The sequence below is a fragment of the Canis lupus genome, chromosome 25 (genome assembly GCF_003254725.2).
Source record: "Canis lupus dingo isolate Sandy chromosome 25, ASM325472v2, whole genome shotgun sequence".
NCBI classification, from domain to species: domain Eukaryota; kingdom Metazoa; phylum Chordata; class Mammalia; order Carnivora; family Canidae; genus Canis; species Canis lupus.
This window is the reverse complement of record NC_064267.1, coordinates 34,399,643-34,413,772: the sequence shown is the minus strand read 5'-3', so window position 1 is coordinate 34,413,772 and position 14,130 is coordinate 34,399,643. Positions and strand designations below refer to the sequence as shown.

Here is a 14,130-nt window from a genome sequence, read left to right as displayed (position 1 = left end):
GAAAATACCATATTTTTCACATCATATCATTTCACAGTATTTTATCATATCATATATCTCATGGAGATCCCATGGAAGGCCCATAGGGTTAGTTCCATCTCTGGAGTTAGGTGATTAGTTTCAACTAAATCAAAGAGACTTTTATTTCTTTATTTATTGCATTTTAGCACTGAGTGCTACACTTTGTAAACATTTGTTGAAGAATCAACGGAGATGTGGGAGCTTCTGGAGAGCTCATGTCTCTTGCTTTGCTGAGTCAGGGGCCTTTATTCCAGATGCTCAGTGTTGATTATACCATCATTATAGTATTGGAAAGTTTCCTTGCACTACTGAGGATACATATCCAATTATGTGTTCTGTTTGGTTTTCCCCTGGCCAGCCAGAGCACTGTCACGTGCCCTAGTGTACCTCTGTACTCAGGGCTATGTTCCTGGAAAAAAGGTCTAAACACTTGTGAATTGGAGCCCACTGTAACTGTTCATGCTCGTGTGGGAGGAGCTTATGTAAGTGGATAATTGCTACCCAGTAATCACTTTCCTTTAGGTTTGCTTAAAGCTGTATGTCCTTGGTATGTGACTGCTAAGGGATAAATTTCAAATAAGGTAAAATAATCACTCTCATCAGATGTAAAGTAAGCACATTTTAAAATTTTTATTGAACTCTTCATTAATGAGGGAACTGGTAAGACCTTATGACCAGTTCAAAGGGCAATCCAAAGAATTGATCAGATATAGATCAGGAATATTGACATGAACATACAAATGGCAGCGAAACTTGCTCCTTCCACAGAGGGAGAAGGTAGTCAGTTGAACCTTCACCACACCGACCTTATTCACTTGTCTGTAGACAAGAATTATTCTGCATTGTTTGTAGTTATCTACAATTTATGGAGTTGTAAAATAGTTCAGGTCAGTGAAAGAGGCAGAATAGTGGAAAACCTGGAAGAGTATGCTCTAAGCAAGTTTCCATCGCAGCCACTCAGTAATCTCATTTGTTTACACAAAGTTCTTTACAAGACAGAAGTGACATTTGATGTCAATGAAGAAAGGACAGGCTATCTAATAAATGATGCCAGGGGCATTGAATTTCTATGTGTAAAAATAAAATGAGATATGACACCCTACTTTACAGGGAACAAATTTCAGGAGAATTAAAAAATGAAATAAATGAGATATTAAAGTAGAGATTTTTAAACCTTTGGAAGAAAATATAAGAGAGTAACTTCATGACCTTAAGGTAGGGAAGGAAGTATAACAGAAGAGACACAAAGTATATGAAAAAAGTGATAGATTGACTACGTTTTAAACAAAAAATCTTTTTTTCATCAAAAGACCCCAGATACATAAAATCTTGCATTCCAATAGCCAATAAAGGCTCAGCATGCAAAATTCATAAAGAGTTCCTACAAATCAAATCAGAAAAAGACCAAAAAGCCAGTAAAAGCAGGGAGGGGGGGGTGCGGATACCTATCACAGGAAGAAACTGGGAGTACAAATTTCTCGAGAGTTGCACTTCGGTTACCCTTCCAATGCCCTTCAGATGATCACAAGCACCTCAAACCATTTAAAGGAGCTCAGAGAGAGAGAGAGCACAACCTGGAGATTTACTGCAAACCAGCTGTATGCTCATCTAGCTCCTTGCCCTGATTCCTCAGGACGCTGGACTGGCTAGAGATGTTAACAATCGCAGTTACTCTAAAGATTCTCACAGTGGAGGCCAATTCTGTTTCCATTATGGAAGCCGGGATCTCGTTCATTCATACTCAACAAACCTTTGAATACCTACTTTGTGTCAGGAACTGAAAATATGGGAGAATGCTGCCTCCTGGAGCTTTGTCCTCCAGGGCTAATGGAGGAGTCAAACCCTAATCACCAATGACTGTGCCCTCCCAGATGGAGACAAACACCAAGGAAAAGCTCTGGGATCCTGCTGTTCAACCTACTCCTGTGAATCTGTAGATTTTTGTTTGTTTGTTTCTAGTTAATTTTATACTTACAGAGAAGTCACAAAAATAGCACAGAGAATATCCTGTACTTCAGCTTCACCTAATGTAGACTAATGCCTAGCCTGGCCAAAGAACAATTATCAAAACTAGGAAATCAGCCTTCGTACTGCACTATTAATTAAACTATAGAGTTTATGTGGATCTCATGAATTTTCTTTTTCTCTTCTTGGATCCAATCCAGAATCCCACACTGTATTTAGTTGTCATGTCTCCTTAGTTAGCACCAGTCTGTTAGAGTTCTTTGGTGATGCTATAGACTGAATATTTGTCCCTTCCCAAAATTCATGTGTTGAAGCCTGATCTACAATGTATTTGGAGCTGGGGCTTTGGGGAGATGTTTAGGTCATGGCGGTGGAACCCTCACAAATGAAATTAGTGTTCCTATGAGAGGCCCCGGAGAGCTTTGCCACCCCTTCCACCATGTGAACACACAGAGAGATAGGGTCCATTATGAACCAGAAAGTGGCTCTCACCAGACACCTAATCTGCTGGTAACTTGATTTCAGACTTCCTAGCCTCCAGGACTGTGAGAAACCCATGTCTGTTGTTTATAAGCCACCCAGTCGTATCATTCCATTATAGCAGACACTCACTCTTTGACATTTTTGAAACAGATTCATCAGATATTTGGAGAATGCTTTCTCATGATTTGATCAAGGTCACACATTATCAGGAAGGAGACCGCAGAGGTGGCCTGCTCTTCTCAGGGCATCAGATCAGAGGGTACATGATGCTGATCTATTACTACTGGTGATAATGACCTTGGTCACTTGGTTAAGGTGGTATCCTCCAGGATTCTCCACCGTAGACTCACTATTTTCCTCTTTGTAATTACAAAGTGTTTGGGAGGAAATACTTTGAGATTTTGCAAATACACTGCTCATGCTTAAGTTTCACTGTGGTTGTTTTTTAAACTTATCCTTGCATTGGGCTTCATGAGACTGATTACCCCTGACAGTCAGCACCAGCCCTGCTGGGCTCCTCAGCTGAGAAAGTACACTCAATGCTCTTTCCTTTTGTCCACTGCCCATACGCACAAACAAGCCATGCTGTTCCCACCTGGGGCATTGTGTGGGGGTTTGCTACTCACCAAAGACATGAAGGCCTAGAAAAAAAGGCAGCTGGAAATATAATATACGAACTGTGATAAGGACTTGGAGAGAACTTTAAATATGAAGACAGGCTGGAGGCATCTGGCTGGCTCAGTTGCTGGAGCATATGACTCTTGATCTCAGGCTTATGAGTTTGAGCCCCACATTAGGTGTACAGATTACTTTTTAAAATGCATTAAAATAGAAAAATAAATAAATAAATAAATAAATAAGCCTAGTAGAGTACTGTATTTTAAAAAAATGAGGGTACCTCGGTGGCTTAGTCAGTTAAGCATCTGACTTTTGATTTTTTTTTTTTTTTTTTTTAAATTTTTTTTTAAATTTATTTATGATAGTTACACAGAGAGAAAGAGAGAGAGAGGCAGAGACATAGGCAGAGGGAGAAGCAGGCTCCATGCACCGGGAGCCCGACGTGGGATTCGATCCCGGGTCTCCAGGATCGCGCCCTGGGCCAAAGGCAGGCGCTAAACCGCTGCGCCACCCAGGGATCCCTGACTTTTGATTTTGGCTCAGGTCATGATCTCAGGGTCATGGGATCAAGACCCAAGTCAGGTTCTATGTTCAGCAAGGTGTCTGAGATTCTCTCTCTCCCCATGTCCTTTTGCCCCTCCCCCTGTTTGAGCTCACTCTCACTGTCTCTTTTTCTCTCTCAAATAAATAAATAAATCTTTTGAAAAAAATGAAGACAGGAGGAAGAAATTAACTTTCTTTCACAATCCGGACAGGTGCAGGCTGGGAGGAAGAAAGCATGATAGGGTAAACATGAACTAATTTGTTTCCTTAAAAATCTGGGGAACTGAGGCACAATGTGGGGTAAGGGCAGCTTGAAGCACAAGAAGTTCATTTTAAGAATGAAAGCAAGGAAGCTTGACTCTATACCATGGAATCTTTTTTTTTATAAATTTATTTTTTATTGGTGTTCAATTTGCCAACATATAGAATAACACCCAGTGCTCATCCTATCAAGTGCCCCCTCAGTGCCCATCACCCAGTCACACCCCCCCCCACCTCCCTTTCTACCACCCCTAGTTCATTTCCCAGAGTTAGGAGTCTCTCATGTTCTGTCTCCCTTTCTGATATTATACCATGGAATCTTACACAAGAGGCTACAAGTTTGAAATGCGTAAGTGCTGAGGCTAAGGATGCATTTCTGGATAAGCCTCAGAGCAAAGGGAAGCAAGCATCACACACACCTCATAGTCACATTGTCCACCAGCTAGAGGGACATGGTAACCTGTGTGCGTGGCTTGAATGGATGGTCCAAGCCAAGCCTGCAGTCCTCAGGTTTCCATATGAAGATGATTAGGATCCTGCCAGTCTTCCAGGCTTAGGAACTCACTGTTCACTCTCTTTGAACTACTTGGGGTGGAGGGGTGGAGGTGGGAGAGAGGGTATCCAGACCACTAACACATGCTTCCGTTTTCTCCTGTTTGCATCCTGCCTTAACAAATTCTCCCTCCACCTCCCACTCTAGGCAGAGCTTCATCCAATTGTATCCTGGGACCGTACATCATCTTTCTAGAGCAGAATTAAATCAAGGATCTCCTGCTAAGAAAATAATTTGATCTCAGGATCAGATTAGTCCAGAATTCTGGTTATTAGATACTGACTGCCCTTGACTCTTCAGGTCTTAAGTACTTGCCTGCAGTGGCCACCAAGCGTGGGTGACACATCCCAACTCTGTTCTGACCCATGTAACCTCACACCTGGAAGATGATGTCAGGTCTTGGTCCTCTGCCTTTTGGCCTGTTTGTGGCTATGGAGACCATGGACTCAATGATTTTATTTTTGTCTTTCCTCATGGGGTTTTGTGAGATGTCATTGAGATGATTCTTACAAACTGCTAAAAGCTGGCATGTAGGAGAATGGGGGACATGGTAGGGATTCCCTAAGTTGCACATGTGCCTTTGGAAGTCGCCTTTGAGAGTTCAACCTTAAGTCTGCTTCTTCAGTCTCTCCAGTGATTCTGTAAGTTATTTTCCACATTGACACAGTTTTCTTTTTGGTTACTCCTGTGAGAAGGACTGTATTTCTGCAACTGAATGGTGACAGATGCAGGTCAAAGAGAGAAAGGACCAAAAATGGAAGGAAAAGTAGGTCTCCACACTGGGCTTGGAGTCTGCTTAAGATTCTCTCTCTCCCTCTCCCTCTGCCCCCTACCCACCCCACATGCACATTCTCTTTTTTTTCTCCCTCCCTCTCTAAAAAATAAAATGTAAGGAAAGGGACATAATCATAGATATTAAGGTATTTTTATCATGAGACCATGTATAACACTATGCTAATCAATTGAAAACACTGATAAAACTGATAGCTTTTCAGAATACATAAAGGTATTCAAATTTACAAAAGATAGAAAAAACACAAAGAAACAAATAATAATGGAAAACTGAAAATGTTATTAAAGAATTACCTTCTGGACACACACTAGACCCAGCTGATTTTATGAGAAAATGATTTCTAAAACAGCAAGATATTTTATTTAACATCAATTGAGGAAATTTTTTTTTTATTGAAAGTAACTCCTGTTTCTCCTACTTTCGCAGAGCTCATCATCCATCCTTATTCAAAGGCATTCACTGCTTTATGGATAAGGCAAGGAGGATGGAACAAGAAAGTGGTTGCTCAGCTTTGAGTTTCAAGGCACGTATTGCCTTATTGGAGAGACAGAGCCTGAATGCCAAAAATACTTGATTTTCAAGAGCCAGATTTTTTAGAAAGAAGTTATTTTTATTTTGTTTTTTATTTTAAAAAACTTGACTTTACAAGTCAATGGCTATAGATGAAATCACCGAGGGCACAGCGTTTAGGATCACAAGAGGACAGATTTCTTACTGGAGATTTGTAGGTGGTTTCACAGACACCAAATAAAGAGTCTCTGAAGAGTGCTCAGCATCGTGGCTTTCTCCTGGTTGAAACTGTGGGGGGCAGAGTAAGAGAAATCCTGAATAGTTTGAAAGGAGTACAAGAGCAAAGAGGTCCACAGGCTGGCTTTCCATGGCCCAACAAGCTTTGGAGGACACAGAATAAACATGGTAAGATCAAAATTGTTGAGAGAGTCATCTGGCTGATTGGCAGGTGGGGATTTGTGCCCTAGACCCTGGACAGTTGAGGGAAAGCAGACAAGCCCTAGGGACCCATGGAAGCAGTGAATGAGCAGGTAAAAAAGACTGAAGAGTTGTGTCAGGACAAGGGAGATACAGCGTTGGTGGGCTCACTGCCAAGAGATGCTAGACCTGAGCTGAGTACCTATGGCAGCAGGAACCAAAGACAGAAGAAGGTGGCGCCAGCACCAAATATCTCATGCTAGAAAGATAAGTAAGCCTCCTAGAATTCAGATCACAATGGGGAAGGGAAATGATGGGGGTGGGGATTAGATTTCAATTTATACTCTAAATTGACATGTTTCCATACAAAAGTGGCTAAAAATGGGGCATCTGGGTGGTTGGTTAAGCATCCAACTCTTGGTTTCCACTCTAGTTGTGATCTCAGGGTGCTGAGATCAAGCACTGAGTCAGACCCTGTGCTCAGTGCAGAGTCTGCTTGAGATTCTCTCTCCCGACTCCTAACTCTGGGAAACAAACAAGGGATAGTGGAAGCGGAGGTGGGCAGGGGGATGGGGTGACTGGGTGACGGGCACTGAGGGGGACACTTAACGGGATGAGCACTGGGTATTATACTCTATGTTGGCAAATTGAACTTCAATAAAAAATATTAAAAAGAGAGAGAGAGAGAGATTCTCTCTCCCTTTCCCGCTGCCTCCCCCTATGCTCCTCCCACTTGTGCTCTCTCTCTCTCTCTCAAATAAATTAATAAATCTTTTTTAAAAACCAAAAACAAAGTAGTTAAAATTTATGAGTAAGTTTTCTCTCATCAGCAGAAATGGAGTGTCTTCAACTAAGTATCTATATTGAGAAATGACAGTTATATATCTGTATCTTGGAACCTGTGTGAAATTTGTAACTGCTATAAAAATTTAATGACTACAGCTATTTCCCTAGTCAAAAAAGTGTTCACCATTAGAGAAATATATAGGAAGTCTCCCAATACATTTTATAAAACTAGCATAAGTGTGACAGTAAAATCCAACAAAGTCCAAAAGAGAGTAATTACCAATCTTTCTTGTGAATAGAAAAACAAAAATGCCAAACATACTAGCAAGTTAAATCCAGTACTACAAAGACTAGTTGACCATAACCAGGTTGGCTTCATCCTGGAAATGCAGAATGATTGAATATTAATACATCTATTAATGGAATGATCCCTTTAAAAATTATCATCTCAATTCCAAAAAAAAATTTGAAAATTTCCACTGTCCATTCTTAATATTGAAAACATATCTTAATGGAATGATACCCCTTGTTCATGAATTGGAAGACTTAATATTGCTAAGATGACTTCTTAGAAATTAAAAAACTTTTGTGCAGTGTGGCTCAGTGGTTGAGCGTCTGTCTGCCTTTGGCTCAGGGCGTGATCCTGAGTCCGGGGATCGGGTCCCGCATTAGGCTCCCTGTGAGGAGCCTGCTTCTCTCTCTGCCTGTGTCTCTGCCTCTCTCTCTCTCTCTCATGAATAAATAAATAAATCTTAAAAAAATAAATAAAAACTTTTGTGCATCCAAGGAACTATCAACAGAATAAAAAACACTCATAAAATGGGATAAACTCTTTGCAAATCACATATCTGATAAGGGATTAGTATCCAGAACTCATAAGACTCAACAACAAAAACCAAACAGCCCAATGAAAAAATGGGCAAAGGATTTGAATAGACATTTCTGTAGATATATAAATGTAAAGATGCTCAACATCACTATTTCGTTAGAGACATTCAGATCAAAACCACGGTGAGATACTATCTCACATCCGTTAGGAGGATTCTTCCAAAAAAGCAGGAAGTAACAAGGTGGTGAGGATGTGGAGGGATTGGAACCCCTGTGCACTGCTGGTTGGAGTGTAAAATAGTGTAGCCACTATGGGAGACAGAGTGGAGAGTCTTCAAAAAATTAAAAATAAAACTATCATACGAGCCAACAATTCCACTTCTGGATATGTATCTGTCTGAGGAGGGTATCAAGAAGACATGACCGGGTGTGGGATGGGTTACATAGGGGATGAGGATTAAGGAGTGTACTTGTCATGATGAGCAACAGGTAATGTATGGAATTATTGAATCACTATACTGTACACCTGAAACTAATATAATACTGTATGTTTTTAAAAAGAGAGAGAGAGGGATGCCTGGGTGGCTCAGGGGTTGAGTGTCTGCCTTTGGCTCAGGTTGTGATCCTGGAGTCCTGGGATCAAGTCCTGTATCAGGCTCCCTGCAGGGGAGTCTCTGCTTGTGTCTCTGCCTCTGTATGTGTGTGTCTCATGAATAAATAAATGAAATCTTTTTTAAAATATAAAAATAAAAAGAGAGAGAGAGAGAGAGAGAGAGAGAAGACGTGATTGCCAATTGATCTGTAAGCTGGATCCAAGCTCTCATCCTCCTCTCCTGTCCTTGGAATATGTGTTCCACTTGCCTTCTCTGCTGCCAGAAACTGCCCCAAGGATACAACCTCAAGATAGAAATGTGTTGAGACTATCTGGACTGGGTACATGACTAAACCCAGTTAAATCCTCTATATAAACATTTAAAATTCTAGCAGGCAGGTGTAGAGATCTGTTCATTTTGCAACTGCCCAAGACAAGCCTCATACCTAAGTTCCTTTGCTTATCAAACCTGCCACCTACCAAACTAGAGTGCTCTGCCTCTTTCTTCAGACTCCCTTTGCCCTCCCTGTACTAGAGCTAGTTTCATATTATACCCAGAAAGCTCCTGAGGATGTTGCAAACCAACAATACTCAAAAGAGTTGAAAGCAGGACCTTGAAGAGATGTTTGCACACCCATGTTCAACAGTAGCATTATTCACAACAGTCCCAAAGTAGAAGCAACCCAAGTGCCCATCAACAGAGGAATGAATGGACAAAATATGATACATATGATATATTATATATCTATGGTGGAATATTATTCAGCCTTTAAAAAAGAAAGAAATTCTGACACATGCTATAAAATGAATGAACTGTGAAGACATTATGTTAAGTGAAAGAAGCCAGTCACCAAAGGATAAATACTTTATGATTCCACTCATATGAGGCACTTAGAATAAGTACTCAAATTCATTGAGACAGAAAGTAGAACAGTGGTTGCCAGGGGCTGAGGCAATGGAAGGACAATTAGTGCTTAATGGGTATGGAGTTGTGTTTTACAAGAAGAAAAATGTTCTGAAGTGGGTGATGGTGAATGTACTTAATGCCACAGGGCTATCTATTTCAAAGTGATTTAAGTGGTAAACTTTATGATATGTATATTTTACCATAATTTAAATACATATTTTTAAAAAATTACAAACCAGTAATATCTATATAAACGGCAACTATATCTAGGTCAATCTTCAATCGGAAGTTCTTTCTAAACACAGTAAAATAACCAACATCATATAAATATAAACAATTATAAGAGAATATTGTAAAAAAATTATATGCCAACAAACTGGGCAATCTGGAAGAAATGGACAAATTCCTAGAAACATACAAACTATCAAAGCTGAGACAGGAAGAAATAGAAAATGTGAACAGACCTATAAGCAGTAAAGACTTACCAAACTCAACAGCCAAAAAACAAATACTACAGTTAAGAAATGGGCAGAAGGCATGAATAGACATTTTTCCAAAGAAGACATCCAGATGGCTAACAGACACATGAAAAGATGCTCAACATCACTCATCATCAGGGAAATACAAATAAAAACCATGATGAGATACCAGCTAGTACCTGTCAGAATGGCTAAGACTAACAACACAAGAAACAACAGGCATTGGCAAGGGTAAGGAGAAAGGGGAACCCTTGTGCACTATTGGTGGGAATGCAAGCTGGTGCAGGCACTGTGGAAAATAGTGTGGAGTTTCCTCAAAAAAGTTATAAATAGAACTACCCTATGATCCAGTAATTGCACTACTAGGTATTTACCCAAAGGATACAAAAATACAGATTCGAAAGGGTACATACACCCAGATATTTACAGCAGCATTATTAACAATAGCCAAACTATGTGGAGCACCCAAATGTCCATCAACTGAAGAATGGATAAAGAAGTGGTATACATAAAAATATATACATTATATATTTTATATGTTTATTTATATATTATATTAAATATTAATTTAAATAATATAAAATATATTTATAATATATATGATGGTATATTACTCAGCCATCAAAAAGAATGAAATCTTGCCAATTACAATGATGTGGTTGGAACTAAGTGTGTATTATATGGTATGTAATATGTCAAAGTGTATTATGCTAAGCTAAATAAGTCAGAGAAAGACATGTACCATATGATTTCACTCATGTGGAATTTTAGAGACAAAACAGGTGAACAAATAGGGTGGAGAGGAAAAGCGCAAAACAAACCATAAGAGGCTCTTAATGATAGAGAACAAACTAAGGGTTGATGGAGGAACGTGGATGGGGGAAGGGCTGGATGGGTGATGGGTATCAAGGAGCGCTCTTGTTGTGATGAGCACTGAGTATTGTATGTAAGTGATGAATCACTAATTCTATCCCTGAAACCAATATTGTACTGTATGTTAATTAACTAGAATTTAAATAAGATCTACATTAAATCAACACATATTTGAAGAAAATTATAAAAATTTAATATGAAAGAAGTTTAGATTTTTTAAAGTAAATTGAATCAACTGAGAGATAGCTATCTCATTGAAATAGTTTAATATTTTAAAAATATTGATAATCTTTAAATGAATTTATAGGTATAAAGTAATTCCAATAAAATTTTGTGTTTTTAGTGCAAGTTTAGAAAATAAGTTAAATTTCTTTTGGGAAAAAAAATTTCTTTTGGAAAAAATCAGTATAGCAGAATTGTCAAAAATTATTTGAAAAAGAAAGTTAAGGGAGTATGAAGGGGAGAAGATCATGTCTTATTTATTTTTTTCCTGTAAAGCTATAACAATTAAAACATTATGGTTCTGTCACAAGAATAAATAGCTCCATGAGACAGCACTGAAAGTCTAGGAGCAAACCTAAGTAGGAGTGGTTATTTAATATATAATAAAAATGAGATTTAAATTAGGGAAGTACAGAAGCTAGGACAATCGACTATTCAGAAAAACATTAATTTCAGTTGAAATAGTTCAACATGAAATACAAAACTATAAAAATGTGAGAAAAATAATACAAAACATTTATATAATATTGGGGAGGGAAGTCTTTCTAAGATTAGAAGCAAAGAAAAAAAAAAAACAAAAGCAAGAAGTGGATATCTCTAAAGAGAGAAAATTGAAATTTTTGTATGCCCGTACACAAGCATTAAATTATGAGATGCCAATAAACAAGATGGAAGTCAAGCAACAAACTGGGAAATAATATTTATAACAAATGACAAAAGATTAATATTCTTAATACATAAAGAGCCATTATAAACCAATAGGAAGAATGTATCATTGCCCTGAAAAATAAGTAAAGCTCACAAACAATTCAAAAAGGATGAACACATGACTGAAACCATGTTCCTGCCTATTCACAACAAAGAACGCAAGTTGAAACCAGGTACATCTTAATACATAATAAATGTAAAAAAAAAACAAAACCAAACCAAAAATACATAATAAATATCAAAAGCCATAAAAATTTTTATACAGTTTAACCCAGGAATTCTAGTAGGAATTAACCCAAGGAAATGCCCATGTATTTGCAGCATTATTTGTAATAGCAATAGTTTGGAAACCATAGAATTCTAACAGGAGGGAATGAGATTTTTTTTTAACTGATTGTATTTCAGGTAGGAAATAAAACATTAGAAATAATGTAAAAAAAATTAGTAAGTGTGGGGCACCTGGGTGGCTCAGGAGGTTAAGCGTCTGCCTTAACCTCCTGATCAGCTCAGGTCATGATCTCAGAGTCCTGGGATTGAGCCCTGCATCGGGTTTCCTGCTAATTAGGGAGCCTGCTTCTCCCTCTCCCTGTCCCCCCCCCTCCCCCCCCCGCCCCACTCTGTTCCTGTGTGCGCTCTCTCTCTCAAATAAATAAACAAAAATCTTTTTTTTTTAATGACTAAGTGCTATGGAAAGATGCACACAGCTATAGCAGGGTTCCAAGAGGAACTTGATGCACACTCAAATTGGGATAAATCAAGGAGCAATTAATAAAAGGGCTACTTACAAAGATGAGGCCAGAAAATAGGGGGACACCTGAAGGTGGTGAAGTAACTGAGAGCTAGTAACAACAAACTGTCACTAGACCTCGAGGGCTTTGGGGAGGGAGTGCGGGACCACAGCAAGCTCAATGAGGCACTTAGGATGCAGGATTTGAGGACACATTCACCCTCAGGGTTGAGCAAGTCACAGTGAGTGCCTCCTTACATGTTTGCGCCAGAGGCACCTGCCTCACCCCATGCTAGTCCTGGCCCTGGGGGACAGAGCTATCAAAGGCACCTAGAAGGAAGATCCTGCAGAAATGTCTGTGAGGAGAGGAATGGTAACCTTTCATAGGGGGCCAGAGGCAGCAGACTCACCCGGAAGCGAGAGGGCAAGGCTGCTTTATAGTCAGCCTCTGGGACAGACCACAGGACAGAGAAAAAGTGGATCCAAGGGTCACAGAGACTTCCCTAGAATGACACAAACTTAAGCAAAACAGGCAGGTTCCAAAGCACTATCTAAAATCCGATGCCTATTTTTACATCAATTTTATTTAGTCCTATACCTGGGGTGTAACATTACATTATGGTTGATTTTTAAATAGTTTTCGCTTTTATATGTATTCGCTAAATCTAGTGGAATGAATGTCATACAAAGAAAAAGAAACAATTCCAAAAATCATATGTAGGTTATGGCCTGAAGAAGATGAAGTAAAAAGCGTGGATGAAAAAAAGTCAAAATATTTATAGGGGTTGCTTTTGGACCATGAGCATTTACAGAGTTATGAGTGCTTATTTCTTGGGGGGCAAGCGTTGTAGTTTTGTTTTTGTGTGTGCATCTTAGCCATTTTCTTTCTTGAAAGTGTCCTAAAGTGAAGGTGTGTCTTGCTATCATAAGTCCAGAAGCTATTCAATAAGTAGATTGGAGAGAGGCCAAGAGAGGGGTGCAAGAAGGAGAGGAGAGAGGAAAGCATCTCCGTAAATGGCCCCCTGTCCTCCCTGTGAGCTGACACCCCGAGCTCAATTATATTTATCTAATGTGTACAATTATATGATTTCTTGGGCTCCTTTTGCTCCAAAATTCCTTTTATTTTATTTTATTTTTCCAAAATTCCTTTTAAAGAAGAAACACAACTCTCATTTGGCAGTCCTGGTAACCTGTGGTAATGGTCATGAGACAAGGCTGACCAAGACACGGCCTAAGTAAGTAGAGTACGGACACGGAGCAGGAGCTGGGAGCGCCACCTCCCTGCAGGCCTGAGCATTGCAGCTGAGCGCTAAGAGCCCATTTCCAGGCTCCAGGACGTGCTGCCCTCTGCATGCCCCCTTGCAGGCGCCAGGTGCTGACCCCCTCTTCCTTCCCTGGCCAAATTCCAGTTCACTGTGTTTCTAGAGTCTCTGTCTTCACAACGCTTGCCCCCCCCCAGAAATAACTGCTCATGACTCTGTAAGCACTCATCACCTAAAAGCAACCCTGTAAATTTTTTGGACTTTTCCTCCAGGCTTTTTACTTCATCTTTTTCAGGCCATAACCTACATATGATTTTTGGAACGTTTCTCTCTTTTTTTTCTCTCTCTCTCTTTTTATGACATTTATTCTATTAAATTTAACGAATATGTAAAAGCAAAAATTTGGGTCTTGACCTCCTCGAGGTGAATTCAGCATTCACAAGTATGAGCCATCCAACACTATGGCTTCCTGGGTCCCGGACTGCCTCACTTTCAAGAGCTTAGCTTCTATTCTATCTCCACCACCCACTCCCCAGGGCACACTTGGAAGCTCCTTTGTGCCTAGAACCATTGCACTTCTGC

General features: G+C 39.6%; 1 protein-coding gene and 1 long non-coding RNA gene across 6 annotated transcripts in view; one reads left to right on the top strand and one right to left on the bottom strand.

Moving 5' to 3' along the window:
- PEBP4 (phosphatidylethanolamine binding protein 4) overlaps positions 1 to 14,130 on the bottom strand; it is a 247,095-nt gene that overhangs the window by 217,676 nt on the left and 15,289 nt on the right. The window contains exon 1 of one of the 5 annotated variants that reach the window (XM_025463105.3): positions 12,345 to 12,443. The exons of the other annotated variants lie outside the window; for them this stretch is intronic. The gene's annotated coding sequence lies outside the window, so the exon portion shown is untranslated. Of the gene's footprint in view, positions 1 to 12,344; positions 12,444 to 14,130 lie in introns of those variants that run through there. 5 annotated transcript variants of the gene reach the window in all.
- Positions 1 to 14,130, top strand: part of LOC112669751 (uncharacterized) — a 34,388-nt gene that overhangs the window by 6,433 nt on the left and 13,825 nt on the right. The window contains exon 2 of the long non-coding RNA XR_007405753.1: positions 5,664 to 6,152. This is a non-coding gene — a long non-coding RNA (uncharacterized LOC112669751). The remainder of the gene's footprint in view (positions 1 to 5,663; positions 6,153 to 14,130) is intronic.